Source organism: Poecilia formosa, unplaced genomic scaffold (genome assembly GCF_000485575.1).
Source record: "Poecilia formosa unplaced genomic scaffold, Poecilia_formosa-5.1.2 Scaffold25, whole genome shotgun sequence".
NCBI classification, from domain to species: domain Eukaryota; kingdom Metazoa; phylum Chordata; class Actinopteri; order Cyprinodontiformes; family Poeciliidae; genus Poecilia; species Poecilia formosa.
The window spans coordinates 3,441,949-3,458,957 of NW_006799964.1; positions in this window are offsets into that span (position 1 = coordinate 3,441,949).

The window sequence follows — 17,009 nt, forward strand, 5'->3', positions numbered from 1 at the left end:
CCTAATGACAATGAACTGAAGTTTGACTTTGTGGGGTAAGACATTACTGGAAACAAGAGTCATAACTCCTGGACCATATCTGTGGGCCAGACGTATACATGTTGTTTTCCTGACAGTACAACGCCGTAGGGCTCAATAAAAGTGCCGTGGGTCATTGTGGAAAATGGTTATCTTCTTTGAGCTCTGTAGTGTAAAGGCAGCAAAGATATGCCTGTAAAATTGCTCTGGAAGATTATATTGCGAGCATCTGTGTGAACTAATGAAACACGTGTGCACATGTGATGCCAACACACCCTTGACCAAACATAAGGATTTTCTGTGTTTTGTTTTTTTTTCATTAACAGTTATGGGCTAATATAAATTACTTGAGCCAGGAAAAAAAATAAAATAAAATTGATTAACAATTAGACTTATTAAAACCTCATCCTCTTAAAATCTTATAAGAAATCAATAATAAATCTTATTGCCTAAGGTTCCTTATTATCATTATTATTGTGTCATTAACTGATATCATAGCTGGCTGAACATATAGCACAAAAAGTCAGTAACAAATATTACACATTAGCTATATTGTCATATTGCATGAACTGTGCCTGGGTGAGCCCCTCCTTCAGTACCCCACAAAACACAAGCAGACAGTGACTTTTTTACAAAAACTCTTAACATGTAACTTAACAAAAACAGTGTAAACTAAATAATATTTATCTAATAGTAATTCACCTGAACAGATAGGTTTATTTCAATAATATTTTGGAGGAAACAAACTGCCAAACACATTGGTGGTGCTGGATTCTCTTCTTGTAAAATATTCTATTATTTTCTATTTATCAGCCTGCAATAGCAACATTTCAGCCAATGTTCCAAGACTTAACAGTGAGCAGTCCATGACTTTAGTCCAGTGATCTGTTCTGGCTCAGAACAGATCATCACATCATCTTTAATGTGTGCTGACACATCGATAGTGGGGTTGAGGCAGGCAGTCCTCCTGAAATGTCCACTCCCAAATTTTAGATGTCATTTCCAGGGCCAGAACTAGCCAATCAGGTGCCCTCAATTCATCTTTTTCTTGGGTACATTAGTTTTGTACTGTTTATGTATCATGGCATGCTTTACCCAGTTTTATTTTAAGTATATTGCTATGATTATTATAACTATGGTTTTTCACCACCCTGGGTTTTTTTTTTTTTTTTTGGTGCCCTCCCCAGACTCTTGGTTCCCTTAGTGCAGTGCTTTGTCCTTGTGGGCGTTGCGTCGGCACTGGTTGTCACTGATAAGCCTTGCTTTGTGAGCACTGATAGCATGGAGGATAGAGTTTTAATCCCTACACAGAGATAGTCTTAAATGAGGACAAGCCTTGCTTTTCCTCTGAGGGAGATACCACCCCACAATGCCTCCACCAAAAGTGTTTGGCACCGGCAGAGAGGATTTAGCAAGTTTTTTATGGGCACAACCCACATACTCAGCACTGCTGCTCTACCCACAAATGAGTTTTCCTTACAAATGTAGCACCATTCAGTGGCAAATAAATTGGATTTCCAACTGCATTGGACTTGTTGCCAAGAAGCAGAGTTAGCTCAAGAAAAACGACAACCCAAACACAAATTTTTGTACTTTTCTGCTAGGATTAGTAGGAAAACCCAATGTATTTGCAACTGCAACCAGATTTCTGAATATGTACCTTGTGGCTCCAAAGGTTTTGAAAGTTTCCTTGTCTGTGACTGTTGATTGGTATCCAGTGCTCCTCCATGGCCGCATGGAGGAAGGAGATGACGTGCTTCATTAGGAAGCACGAGTATTAGTCGCTCGGGCATTGATCCAGGAATGACTTCATCTGCCTATCACCCTCTTTGACCTCTGGCGGGGCCCTTCACACCCTACAAGGCTGGTCCACTGGCTAGCTGCCACGAGGAGAAGCGGGAAAAAAAAAACCTTGCTGAGTTCATTCGTCTATTTATGATTTGCAGGTGGATTATAGTTCAAAGCAGAAATGTGGCAACTTAAAAAACTGATTCTGATTTTTTTTTTTTTTTATCTTATTCACCGTCATGCTTAATGGAGCGATATATAAAAACGTGCTTCACAGGAATAATTTTCAAATTGTACTCGCATCCTCCTGCTGCTGCATCAACGCTATTCAAAATCCATATTTTGATGAATTCTTGAATTAAATTCTGAGTACCGGTGTTTGCCAGCGAGCTCATTCAGAGTGTTGGTGGATGGTGAACAGTCTGCTGTCAGTCATCTCAAGCTAGGCGTGAAGAGAAGAAGAAACAGAGAGGTTGAAAGCTGAAAAAAGTGAGCAAGAGAATGCAAACAAAGCAAACATCTTTATTGAAAACAAATGCGCTCAAGATCCCAATTAAGTAAGAATGTCCTCTCTCCCTCTTCCTGTCTCTCCCTCATCCCAACAACAACACAATGAAGGGGAAAAGAAGAGTGAGAGATCGCTTGTGCTAAAAGTGTGATGTTATATATTTTATTTATAGAAAGAAGCAAAGTGTTTTTATCAAGCAGTACTTACACTAAGAAATGCATCACCACATTAAATATAGTCATCTATGTGCATGCATGTATGCTCTTGCTGCTTTGTGTTTTTCATGGTTTAAAGGAAAAATACTGAGCAACTTCAAAATAATGAAATTAGTCTAGCTAGGCATGCAGAGTCAGTAGAGCATTACAGGGAGTGTAAAAACACCTGCCAAATAAATTCATAATTTCTTTTGTTGCTTTCTTTCTTTGGTTGAAATTCTAGCCTAGTCTTTCGTCATGAAGTTAGCAGTGTGTGGGTTCTCTCTGGATCCCGCATCTTCCTCCTACAGTCAAAAAACACAAGAGTGACAGTGCTTGTATGCATGCTTGTTTGTCTCATGCGTCTCTGTGTTTCTCTGGGATTTTCTGGCATATTCTTGCCCAGTGACTGCTGGAAATAGGCACCAGCCTAACCTGCAAGTCTGCAAGCATAAGTAGGTATGTTCTGTAGGACACGGACTGATGGAGAGCTTGACTATTCTTCCTCATCTCTGAGGAGCAAAATGTGTTGCAGGTACTGCAGGTACTGAGGAAATCTTTTATCAAACATAAGCATAAGATCGAACTACACAAGTGACAACTCCTACTCACAAAAATCATCCACTGTTGTAATGCGCCAGTTCCTTGTCAGTATTCATTTAATTCACATGCTGTTTTCTTCATTCAGGCAGATCAAACGTTCACCATATTTGTAAAGCAATTTTCTCAAACTGATTTTGCAATTCAAGCCACACTCGGCTGTCCACACCCACTTGTATTGCATTTTTACTGTCTTGTTTTTTACGCTCTCTGAGATATTTCTGGAATAAACAGGAATTCGGGGAAACAAACTAGACCTTTTCATAAGCTGACTTCTTTTGAAACCTCCTGTGTTCATCAGAGTTTCAGAGACACCCTCCACATTCCTGTCTGGGTTGTCAGTCAAGGCAGGGATATCAAACCCACATTACTACAGAACCTCCACTGCACTTAACAGCAGAAATTAGGTAAAGGGATTAAAAGCTTCTTTATTCTTATTTTGAAGCAAAAGCCAAAATATTGCTCGGTATCCCTAGTTTAATATTAGTCATATTAAACTAATATTGCTAGTGCTTTCATGTGCATTGAATGAAAGCACTAGCTTTCATTCAATGCAATGAATGAAAGCTGCGATTACACATGTAAATGTGTAATCTACACATTTACATTTAACTGTAAATGTGTAGATTACATTAAGACATTTTCTAAAATTAGATGTACCTAAAACATCCACATCAAAGTGAGTTCAAGTATGTATGTGCTTTGTTAAAAAGACATGACAGGATGGAGCAGATGGATCTGGGCCTCGTCTGCAGTTATACAGACACTACTCCGGTGTTCCATGGTGAAGAAAGAGCTGAGCCTTGTTGACTTGTTTGTCAATATTCTGACCTTTAACTATGGTCATGAAATGTAGACTGTGACCAAAAGACAGATCTGCAATATCAGCTTCCTTCTATGTGAATTTTCCATATTTTCCCCATGTACGAATGGTTTCTCTCTAGGTACTCCAAACATACATGTTTAGTTAGTTGGACTCTCCAAATTGTCCTCAGGAGTTAGGGTTAGGCAACCTCTGAGGACTTCAACAGTTTCACTTTGCTTCTAGTTTTGCAAAAACTGTTATTTATAGAAACCCATTTTAGGGATATAAAGATTCCTTGCAAAATATAACCTGCTACCAAGGTGCATGGATACAGAAATCTGAGCTGCTTCCAACACTTGGAGCATTAAGAAACCAACTTGATTTAAACAAATTTCTGCCCCCTACGTGGAATCAAACCTCCATCGGGAACAAAAATGCAATTTTAGTTGTAGAAAAAAAATAGTTGCAAAGAACCTTACTATAAACTCATCTCTAAACAGAAACTTCACATTACCTCCAGTGGTATGGGCAAGTTATAAAGCCACCCCTTCTGCTCCTCAGTCAGTCCAGCTTGTGGGGGCTGAGTGCCTGTGAAGGCCTGCAGGGATGTTTATGTTTGAGCTCATGATTGTCTTCAATCATACACCGAACTGTTTGACAGGTCGCAGCACTTCCTGGCCTCTGTTTACCTCTCCCAATTTCTGAGAGGCTTTGTGTGCACAATCAGAGCAGCTCTGCGAAGATCCAAGAGGGCTATTTCACTTTTTCCCCATGAGCAGCAACACAGCGATGCAGACCAAACATATAGTAAATGCTTATGTTTGACTGCCTCAATCAGCAAAGGTAAACTCTCCAGTGGAAAATGCAGGCCAGATTTGTAACATATGTTTCTTTTTGAAAATTGTTCACCTGATTTAAGCCTCTTGATGACTCACAGAAAATGTGTATGCATTTTTCACGTTGTTCTAACTCCGAAATGAATTTGCAATGTTTCCATTTGGCATGTTTGGTGCATTTTGCATCAAATGGCATGAACGTTTAGGTCCTATTAGCCCCGTTCTGATTTAACGCAGAAGTTCCCTCATTGTTTGGCTGACATTTATGCCGAGATCTGGAATAGACAAAGTTACTGCTGGCAGGTATTTAGACAAGCTAGTGGTCTGGACCTTGGAACTGGCCTGTGAAGTTGTAATTTTTGGAAACAAGTTCAGCCTCCAATGTTAACAGGAAACTTGTGTTGCCCTGAATGTATACACATGGCCTCAACAAATAAGCAATATAATACAATATCAATGCTGTGGCTCCACGGAAATCTGAGGTCCAAAAGAGGAAAAAGGATACTAACTGAATCTCCCTGTAAAACACAGAGAACAGCCAGATAGATGAAGTGTGCCTCTGAACACATTCCTTCGTATCAGTTGTTAAGGGAAAAGGGGAAAATCTGAGTCACAAATTTACACTCTCAAACAAATAGCTATAGTAACTTGCAAAAGTACTTATATCCCGAGGACTGTTTTATATTTTGTGATATTACAACCACAAGCTTCACTAGACCTTAATGGGATTTTATGTGATAGACTAACGGAAAGTCAAATAGTAAAATAATAAATGGGTTTTAAAATGTTTAACAAATAAACATCTGGTGTACATTTGTATTCAGCTCCATTGAGTCAATACTTAGCAGAACCACCTTTCACTGCAATTACAGCTTTAAGTTATTTGTGGCATATTTTTCCCAGCTTTAAATAGCTAGATATTGAGCCGTTTGCCAATTTTGCTTTGCAAAACAGCACAGGCTCAGCCAGATTGGGCTCATAAGCAATATTTAGATCTTAGTACAAATTGTATTTAGTTCTGTATTTTGATTGGGCTAACAAAAAATGGATAAGATTTAAGTGTCCAACTCTGGTGTCCTGCCAGCTTTACATGCGTCTGTGATAGAGACCAGGGGTTCCATCACTACTAAAGGATTATTGATATTTTGTTGTGTTACAGGCCAAATGTTTGTTTCCGGTCTTTATTTCAGTTTAATTGTTACATTAGGTTGAACTTTCTTTCAGGCAGGAGGAGTGGCCATCCTTCCCCTGCAGGAAAAATGTGGAGACAGGATTGTCAATCTGCGTTCAATAATTGTTTGAGCCCTTATCTTTCCTGGTGTGTCTCCTCAGCAGGATGGAGCAGCAAAGGGAGAAAAATGCTCCAGGAGCTGCTGAAAAGCTCCTGGAGCATACCGTGTCATTTAGGAGGTGTAATTCTCTGAGGAGTTATATTAAGTTACTTTTATTCCTTGATTGACCTTAGATTAGATTAGTTATGATGATTTGTATGTATGCAACTATTTATTGGTACCATTTATAATTTTGGTGTTAGGTTTGTGTAAATAATGTTTATTTCTTGTTTATTTCTGATTACCCCTTCATCTTGATGTGTTTAAAGTTGCTCAGGGTGTAAAAGCCACATTCTTTATCTCACTGTAATTGTGTAGTTGCAAATGTGACCTGCAGAAAATAAACAAATAATGCTCTTAATTCAGCTCTCCTTTTGTTTGATGCATATTAGTTACAACTTTCTAAACATGACAAGGATTGGAAAGGAAGTGTGACTTTCCATGCTTTCATACAGGCCAAATTTGTGAAGTGCACAACTAACAGTTGTCATGTTCATAGATTGTACACCTGAGTTGTAAATCCCTGCAGCTCCTCCATAGGAACTCTTCACCTCCTGGAGACTGCATAGGGCTTTCACAGTAATACAAATGCACACCACAGTTTTCAGACTTTTATTTGTAAAATTTTATGTTCTTTTTCTTTTGAAAATCATGTAGGATTTTTTTTTTTTTTGTTCCACGTTATCTTGTGTTGGTCTATTTCATGAAGTCTCAATGCCATTTTCTTGAGTGTGTTGGTTGTACTTTTCCAGTCTAATGTCTGGAATCCTTCACATTTAGACTGCTCACCGTTACCTTGGTGGAAGGTTTGCTTACTTTTATTAAAGTGAGGGTGGGTGTCTGTGGTAGGCCTGTTGGAAAAAGTGATACATTCAAAGGTAAGCACTTAATAAGCTGTCCAGACCTCCTGTTCAGTCATGTCTGAGCCACAGCAGGAACTGTTACCTTCCTTGATGGAATTTACACTCGTAAACAAGCAGCATCAACCTTTATTAGCAGGAATTTTCTCGACACTGCAGGTCGTAGATCTTTACCTTTTTTTCCTTGTCCAAAGAAAGATTTCTCCAGAGAGTTAAAATTTCCTTTTATGATCAGTTCAAGTATTTCTGAATTGAAATATATAACATATACATATTTTAAACAATGTTGATGTCCCTCAAAAATGTATTTTAAAAAAAGCTTCAGGGTACTGTGGTGGTGCAGGGGCAACATGTGACCCACGTATTGAGGCCTTATTCCTTGTGGTGGTGGTCGCAGGTTTGATTCCCGGCCTGGTGACATTTGCTGCACCTCTTCCCTATTCCCTCATTACCCACTTTCCTGTCAGATTACGTTCAAATAAAGGCCACTAGCTCCATCAAAATCTTCAAGCAAAACCACAGACTGCTGTGTGTCAAGGTCTACTTCATTTTACTGGTACATGTTTACAGTTTAAAGACATGCATTAATGAGGATAAAGGGGTATTTGGAGTACCTGAACTCCTCTGAGGTGTGTCTAATTGCATAATTAACCTGCAATTAAAGGATTTTGTGTATGCTTCTATAAAAACAATTAAGCTGCATTTCTGGGTTTCACATTAAGTCTAACAAAAGTCAGAGTGAATGTGTGTATTGCTGAAAAAATTGATTCAAAGCAGCACATTTTTGGTGTTCTAATATGACCTGAGGAGTAAATCTCATATTCAAGTCTGAAAAAAAGATTGATTCTCTCTGACAGCTTTGCAATACACAGTGGACTAGGACAGCATGTTGTTGATAGCTCTTCTGAGATACATTAAGTCTTATTACATGGATTTAAATGCCTATAAACGCTTCACTTATCATGGTGTTTGTGTCAGCTGTGCTGAAATTGAGGCATTTTGTCAAATGGCAACATTTTTTCTGGAAAATGTGGTTACATTAAATTTTATATTGTAAAGACACGTTCAAAAAACAAGGTCAAAAACAAAACAAACGATAACAAAAGCTTTGAAATGGTAGGCATGTTTCATAAATCGTTGCTCCCTTGCTGAAGCATGTCAGTACAGAAGGGTAATTTTTTTTTACATGCTGTCTTCAACCAAGTCAGATTCAGACCATTGTTTTTAACAGCCTTGCATGGATGCCTAATATGCATTAGCATCACCTGCAGCCAAAACCAAAATTTTTCTGCCTCATCAAAGTGCCATCATCGTCATCTGCTTGTTTTCCCCAAAGTACTATGAGGTCATAGCTTAAGAGGCCAATTAACCAAAACACTAAATCTAAAACAGCTCCAGAAATGGCTATGGCAGGAAAAAGACTAAAGCTTTCTGACTGCTTTCTTGGATATCCTCGCCTCCCCATTAATGCCACAATAATATCGCTCCTGTGTGTCAAACTGTGTGCATTTCTGAGTCATTTCTTTCCGTCTCTATGTGATTTTTGTTTAACATCTGTTGAGACTTGCTTACCGAGCCAATAATTCTGATGAAAAAGTTACTTAAAAAACAAGAAACAATTTGTGAAGATGGGAGAAGTCTGGATGTTTGGGGATTCTGTGTTGTTCTGCAGGTATCAGTGTCGGGTAATTCTATACATTAATGACATATCTCTGTACTGTTTAATGGTCCTAGTGTATTTAAATTATTACAATCATCATTTCAACAACTAATAGTATTACGAAAAAGCAGTGTGAGTAATACACAGTCCTACAATCCTAGGTTGTTTATTTTTTACACACAAATTCTTTAACTTTAATTTACTAAATTGAAGGACATTGTGAAATATCAAACAGTGCAATACGTGTATAAAATCTGCAATAATCTGTTACTCAAGCATCTTCTGGAAATGTTTTATGACAGTGGTTGTGGGTACAATTTAAAGGGAACACTGAAATTCAAAATCTGTAGTGTCCAAACAACTATGAAAAGATTTCATATCACTAAACTTTTGTTGCTCTTTTTAGGGAACATAAAAGAGCATTTTAAAACGAGGCATCCATACTTTGTGACTTAGAACCTCAAAAGTTGCCTTGGAAAACTGTGAAAAGCACAACTTGTGCTTATTTACATTCTGTCACCTTACAATAACATACCTTCATGTATTTTTACTTGATTGTATGTGATAGACCAACACAAAGTTATATGTAATTAAGAGGTGCGAAGAAACTGTCACTATTCAGAACGGCCCGGTTTTTGGTAATAATGTAGAAAGATGTGAAAAGGTCAGGTTTATGAATATGTGACAGTGATGAAATAAGATACAGCAGGCCACCATTTGGTGACATAGCTGGATGACAGTTTTTATTGACTTTGTTTTAATTGTTGCTTTGCTTTTCCACAGACCGCCAAGGATTGTTATGTATAAACAGAAAGAAGTGTTGACAGATTATCTGGAGTCAGCTCTGCTCTGTGCATCTATTTGCAAACTCAAACCTGCAGGAATATCAGAGGAATCTGTCTGCTCAGATCAATAGGAGCATTGTTTGGGATTTTAATGGCAAAGTTGAGCGTGCACTTCTGTCACCACCATCTCTCGATATGCTGGAAACAAATCACTGGGAAGTAATTGGCTGAGAGTTATAGGACCTAAAGCATGTTTAAACTTAATTAAATCAGAATATCAGTTGATCACAAATTGTATTCAGAGCTGTTTTCACACGACAGTGAGATTGTGTGCGCAGGTTTGGCTCCGTGGACATCAGATAAACACACATTCATCCGTCCTCTCACCACCATGCTGGTATGCAGCACAGAAATGTCAAACAACGAGAAACAAAGTCAACATGTACTTGTATACAGAGAGATGTGTTTGTAAAAATCGCTTTCCTGTCTCAGTAGAAGGCAGACTTAAAGCATTGTTGGTTTTGTCCTTATCTAGGGACATAAAGACAGACAGAGAGAGCTTTGATCCAAACATGTGAGAAATAAAGCTTGGGAACAAAAGTTTCTTAATCCAAACTAATGATGTCGCAGTTACCGTCTCTGTCCTTAAACAATAACATTTTAATGGCAACCCAAGGTGAAGACGTCCTCACCCTGAAGAGCTTCACAGGATGTGTAAGCAGTCCATAAACACAAGTTCTAGCAAAAACTATTTTTTCCCCATTGAAAACATCTTATCAAACTTGATTGTAATTATGACATCTGGATAGTAGCAGAAATTTGCTGACAGAAAACCTGGAAAAAGATGGGAATGTAGACTGATTGTTAATGATGTGAGGGAAATTAGATATAAAGATGTCAAAAAATGACTTATTTGTTACACATAGTGTGACAAATTTCAACGCTTTATTTCATAAAATGTTGATGATTATGGCTTACAGATGATCAAAATCTCAAATTCAGTGTCAATGCTGAATATTATATTCAAGTACATTATTGTGAAAAAGTTACATTTTTGAAACTCATTCTGTCACACCCTAATCAGCCAATTAAAGTAAAACACCTAGAAAGGTTTCCTGAGGCTCCACATGGTCTCTTCGTCTGGGTCAGTAGGCTACACAGTCATGGGGAATCATGGACAGATGTCCAGAAGACCATCGCTGACACTCTCCACAAGGATGGGAAGTTACATAAGGTCACTGTTGAAAAACTTTTTTTTTTTTTACAGTGTGTTGTATCCAAGCGTGAAAAGGTAAGCAAAGAGAATGTGTGACAGGAAAAAATGCACCAGAAACAGTGATAACTGCAGTCTTGAGAGGATTGTCAATCAAAATCCATTCTGGTTGAGTTGTGGACCAAAGCTGCTGGACACATGGGAATCCTGAGCGTGGTCTTCAAATGTTGCATTCCTTGTGTCAAGCCACTGCAGAACCAGGCTGAGAAAAAGAGTTGGTCTATCATTGTGTGGTCCAAAGTTCTCTTTTCAGATTAAGGTAGTTTGCATTTTATTTTAACAGATCACAGAATCTGGAGAAAGAGTGGAGAGGCACAGGCAAGTTGATTGAAGTCCAGTGTTTCCACATTCAGAGATGATTAGGGCTGCCATGACACCTGCTGGAGTTGGTGAATTGTGTTTTCAACACTAGTGGATATCTAACCGGAGATTTTAGAGAGCTGGATGCTTTGTTTTGCTGGTAAGCTTTAAGAAGATTATCTTAAAGGGTGCCAAATCTAGCAGGATTTGGCACCCTTCTAAATGTACCAAAAAGTGGTGTGAGAGCTGGGGACCTAAAAGGGACCAAACAACCTGATAAAGAAGGCTGGTCACCAGAACATCACACAAAGAGTTTGTACGTCGATTACGTGTCCGTTTAAACATTGATTGCATGCGTCCATGGACTTCAGACTGCGAAGCTCCTCCATGGTGTACACACTCTGCATGTTCACTAGGTAGTTAACCCCTAGAACCCGACGGACCCACCGGTGGGTCCAGCTGCCACGACCTCGGCTCGCTGTGTAAACAAAGGCTCCACGTGCCTTTAAATTATTTTTTATTTTTTATTATCCGCTAAAAGAGGCTTTAATCTTTCAAAAACTATTCCGCATAAAGGTTTTGCCCAAAATGTTAAGTTTAAATTTATTTCTACCCCCTGAGGGTGTAAGAGGTCACTTCATGTTGTAGTGGGAGCTTGTCCATATCATCTGACATATTGTCTTTCTCCTTTTCATATGAGTAGACACTAGACAGTAGCAATCTCGTTCAGATATCTTTCTCTTGCACACTGTTCAAGAGTGTCCACATATTTTGTTTTTGTTGGTCTCAAAGCCATGGGTGCGCTATGCATTGTACATGCGCATGCCTACTAAGATGGTGTGAATCACTTCCGGTTCAGACTTGTGGGAACTATGTATAGAGTTTACTTGTACTGGTCCAATTCATGACATCTGATCTAGAAGTATGTGTGAGAAAATGTAAAACAGTTAATGGAAGTCATTGCTCATTTTGTGACTTCATCTAGGAGAGAAATACAGCTGAACAGACAGGCTCTGAGCCAGTTTTCAGGTTTATAGGTCAGAGAGAGCACATAATGTTAGTTGCAGCAAAAGTTTAGCCAATACCTTTTTCCGGGAGAGAGACAGGAATAAACACTTGAAGACAGCCACCCTGTGCACCATCTACCATCAGGACACACATGAAGCTACTGGGAGCCGTAACTCTGCTTATATCCCCCTCCAGGATGGTGTCACAGCTAAACAGGACTATGGAACCAAATGAAGCTTTTGTGAGATTCCTGCCAGTAACTGGGGCATTGATCTATGACCACAGATTAAGCAATTTGCACTTTTGCACAGAAAACCTCAACCTTTGGCTTTTATAGTACAAAATAGTTTATTTATTTATTTTATTTTATTTTTTTAAAGAAAGTAAGACATGCCCAAACAGCATTATAGATTTGCTTAATTACTCTACATGTTCTCTGGCAGAACCTGTCTGGGACTTTTGACTGAAAGTATGAGAGGACCTACCAAGATGCCTGGAGCACAATCTTTCAATCTACCCCTCATTCTGCCTGTTGACATGGAAACAAATATATTCCACACAAAGATAAAGTAATCAAATAATGTAATTTGTTCAGTGTTTTATATGATCTTTAATTAAAACCATCTTTAAAATTGGCTTAAAACTGGCTATGTTGTCCTTTAAACATAATCCAGCATGTTTTATCTTCTTTATACTGAGTTGCCTGTCTGAGATGCAGACAGGCACAATAAGCCACACATGACAAGGACTGACGATCAAAAGCCTGCTTGTGTCTACACCTGCCTCAGGGGAAGCACACTTCAAAAATAGTGATTACTCACACAGACAGACAAGTCCCCGTGTCTGACATACAACCTAATCACTTACTCACACATGCATGAATCACAGGACTGACAACAGAGAGGCTGCATTTTTGCCACACACACATTGCCTCCGACATGACTCCACTGGCCCTTGACATTAGGTGAGGAGGATTGTTGTTATATATGCTAATGTGGATTCATTTTCTCAGTTTGAAATTGTTTCCTGCTCTAGTGACCAACCATAATGAGAGAAAAACACCGAGGAACGGCATGGCAGTTTTGAAAGACGCAAAGTACCATGCAAAGTTTTTCGTACCCATTGAACTGCTTCAGTCTGTCACTTTACAATCGCAGACTTTAATTTATTTTATTGCAGGTTCATATGATGTGGACCAATGCAAAGTTGCAGACAATAAATGGAACTAAAATCTTACATTATTTTCAATGTTACATTAACACTCGGTACTCCAGGTTACTAGAAGGCTGCAGTTCTTGTCACTACAAGATTTGCACAATGAAGCCCAAAATTTGAAAAGTTGCTTAACTCAGTTAGTTGAATAGAGAGCATAACATTATCATAACACATTATTTCAGATTTTCAGCTCGATTTAATTTTGGACTTATACTGGGCTAGTCTGATACCTAAATGTGTTTTGAGCTAAAGTGTTCTACTGTAGTTCTGGCAGTATAGGGTTATTGTTTTGTTGTAAGGAAAACCTTTACTCCAGTTTCAGCTATGATACATATTTATCTCTGTGCATCTTCACATTAACTTTGTACTGTTTGCAGTTTTTCCAGTGATGAACTGAACAGTGCTTCATAAGATGTTATAAGCTTTGGACATTGTGTTAAAACCTAACCCAATGTTCACCAGTGTTCTCTAAAATACACTGAGGCCCTCAGGGAACAGTTGTATTTACTGATCCTTTGCACATGAAGTCACACTCTTCAGAACTCTGTCTACTCTGTCATGATAAGCGTCAAAATAACCTACGCACTCCTGTAAAGCCTGTCAATTAACAGACATCTGATAGCCTGACATTGCTTTTATTTAGTTGATTTCACTTTAAAAATGATCATAGGGTGCTCCACGGTCAGCTGCACAAACAGAAAAGGACGCAAAACAAACTGATCATTTTATTGTATAACTTTTAATGAGGAAATATATGGCGGCAATGGAGAGCAACAATCAGTCAGAAGGATCCTTTGGTGTATTCGCACATTTTCCGCTAACACTTTGTACAAGGCAAGATTAACTCCATATGCTTTAAAAGTAAGCATGATTAGAAAGATGCAATCAAATATCACATTATGAAGAACGTGTGTGTGTAATGATTAGTAACCATGGAGAAAATGCCCCACCACAATGTATCCTAACATGTATGAAAAATCTGGTTAGAATCTCTTCTCAACCTACTCTGGTTTAAAGAGAAACGGTTAGTGACATAGTGATATGGATCATTTGGTATGAAATCAGGCAAAGTCAGTAATTTGATCAACACATCAGGAGGGAGGAGGTTTGGGTCGGTTTTCAAGCTAACCATTTCCAACTTTTGTAAAAAACAAAAACCGCCGTCTATGAGCCACAACCAGGTACGTTACGTTCATAGTCAAATTAGCTTCACTCAAACAAGTAGAAGCCATGAATATATTGGCAAATACGCCTTGGAAAAATAATTTCAGTTGCTCTGTTCAATACTCCCATTGCTTACTTCCTATGTCTGTCACGGTGCCTCGAGTGACGAAATGACGTAGTTGCAACGGGTCAATACTGAAATTAAATTGTGCAATGATGGGATCTTTTCAGGAGGCTTGTGAAGGTTATCAGTTGAACTTACTTTTCTGAGGTGTAAGAAAACAGGGACACCGACTGCAAATATGCATTACACATTTCTGATTTTACTTTATCTTTTCTTCTTTAATATATCACAAAAATTCCCAACAAAACACAACTAAGTATTTGTAACTTGATAAGTGTGAAAAAGTTTAAGTGTTAGGAATGTTTTTGTAACAACAATTAAAAGAATAAAATGCCACCAGAGTGTCTCAAAAAAGGGCAGCAGCGACATCATTGTCCTTGAATCAGGACGTATGAAGGAGATTGAAAGGGGTTTTATTCAGTGGAAGTCCAGACATATTTTGCAAGCAATCATTGAGTTACTTCCCTGTTGTTCTGGAAGAATATGACAGGAGAGCCAGTCAACTACCTCTCTGAGACTTTTGCTAAACAAACAAACTCACATAAACATCAGCATTGATGGCAGAAATCATGCAAACCCAGCAAAGACTACAATCCTGAGCCAAAATCTTCTTTTGGTTTCAGTTCAAGTCAAAATGAGAGTCTTTAGATCTGATGGAAGGAGAAGGGAAAAAATAAGCCTGAAAGTGAAGAATCCGCTCCAAGCTGCATTAGTAAACAATACAAACACAATCAGCATCACAGGAGCCACATCTGGGTCTGGTCGAAATGGCCCTTGACTCTGATTGAGGGACCTACAAGGCTTGCTGGTTTCCCCGCTGTTGTTTTGTTGCATGTCACATGAAGGGAAACATGGATTACGTGTTTAAATCAGTTTGTACATTCAGGAAGCCTGATCACCTGTCAAAATAAAGCTAGTAAATACACATTCCATTGAAAATATGTCATTAAGCAGCATGTCTGTGGGCCAAAACTGGCCATTCTGTGTCCTGCATTTTAATGTAAGGTTTTAGTTATTTTATTTTCCCATGCTTTTTTACCTATGTTACTTAAGGTAGATTACCAATTTTCAGTTTAAAAGTTGAAATGAAAAAGGAACAGGATGCATGTTTTGCTGTGTTAATACCTAACCGAGCATGCAACATCTTGCAAACAAATGACCTGTAAGGCCAGTTCTTTTTTGGTTCCACACAGGGTAACAAGGAAAATGTCAGCAAAGCTCTCAAGTGAGAAATGGGAAACATCTCACAGTAAAAATATGACTATATGATGGGTTTTCTGGCTTGAGCTTAGGAGACATAGTGAAGTCACAACTTAAATACAGGACAGAGTTGCAGCTCTAGAGAGTTGTGCATAACAATTATTATGCTGCAAGTAGGATGCCTCAAAAAGGTCTCAAGAGAGTTTCTTCTTCTTTATATAGGTTTAGGTCTTGCTTCATCGAGGCAAAACAAATCATGTCTGTATTTAACAGTAAACATAAAAATTCCTTTGTTCTCAATGAAAATAGTAACCATGCCCTGTCAAATGAGGGTGGGGGAAAACGCAACGATATCACCCATTTAGACACATACAGATGGGTACATCTGCATACTGGTGTCTTGCGATTTGATATTTTGAATGCAATTTAAGGTTACAGACTGTTTTCCTTTCTGTCTTAGTTTTAATAAAATTTAAAAGTTAAAATGTTTTTTTTTTTTTAAAAAGGGAAAATTGTGAAGAAGAAAATGTGTAATTTAATGGTTGTTCCAATAACTTAACACAAGCTTAACTGCCAGCTGAGTAAAACCAATGCTATTATTATGGCCTTTGACTGAGCAACGGGACGATTGTAAATTACTGCATCACAAATGTAGAGACGGAAAATATTAATGAAAACAGTAAATAACACCGTGTTCTTTGAGTGTTTGTTTTTTTTTTTTACTGCTTTAAATTGTCAGTGAAGAATTAAAGCTCGAAACAGAAAATGTTTTTGCATCTATTTATTTTCTCGTGCTTTTGGGTTCAGTCAACAAAAGCACCTAAATAAGGAAATGATAAACTTAAATGATGTATTAAATAATGTTAAATTATTTATGTTTCAGATTTCCCTTAATTGTTTCTAGAAACCTATGCCACAAAACCCTTTCCAGGCTTTAGAATTTCAATGAATCACGGAGAGAGCCATTATCCACAAATAAAGAAAGTGGTGAGTCTTCCCTGTAGAGTCCAACCTACCAAAAGTACTGTAGGAGTACACCAAGGTCTCATCCAAAACAACATCAGAAGCACTGAAGGCATGAGTTGTTCAGCTCAAGTGTAAAGTTTTAAGGCCGTAGTTGCAACGCAAGTTATTAGGTTCAAGGGGAGGATACTTAGACAGGTTATTTGAGCTATATGATCATTTAATATGACTATAAATATCTGAATATATATAATTTAATCCATGATTAAAATAATAATTACATTTATTTTATTTTGTAAGCACCTGAATCAACATTACCGTAATTCATGTCAGTGTAACTACGCAGAAATTACTACAATAGCTAAATTTCATCCTTT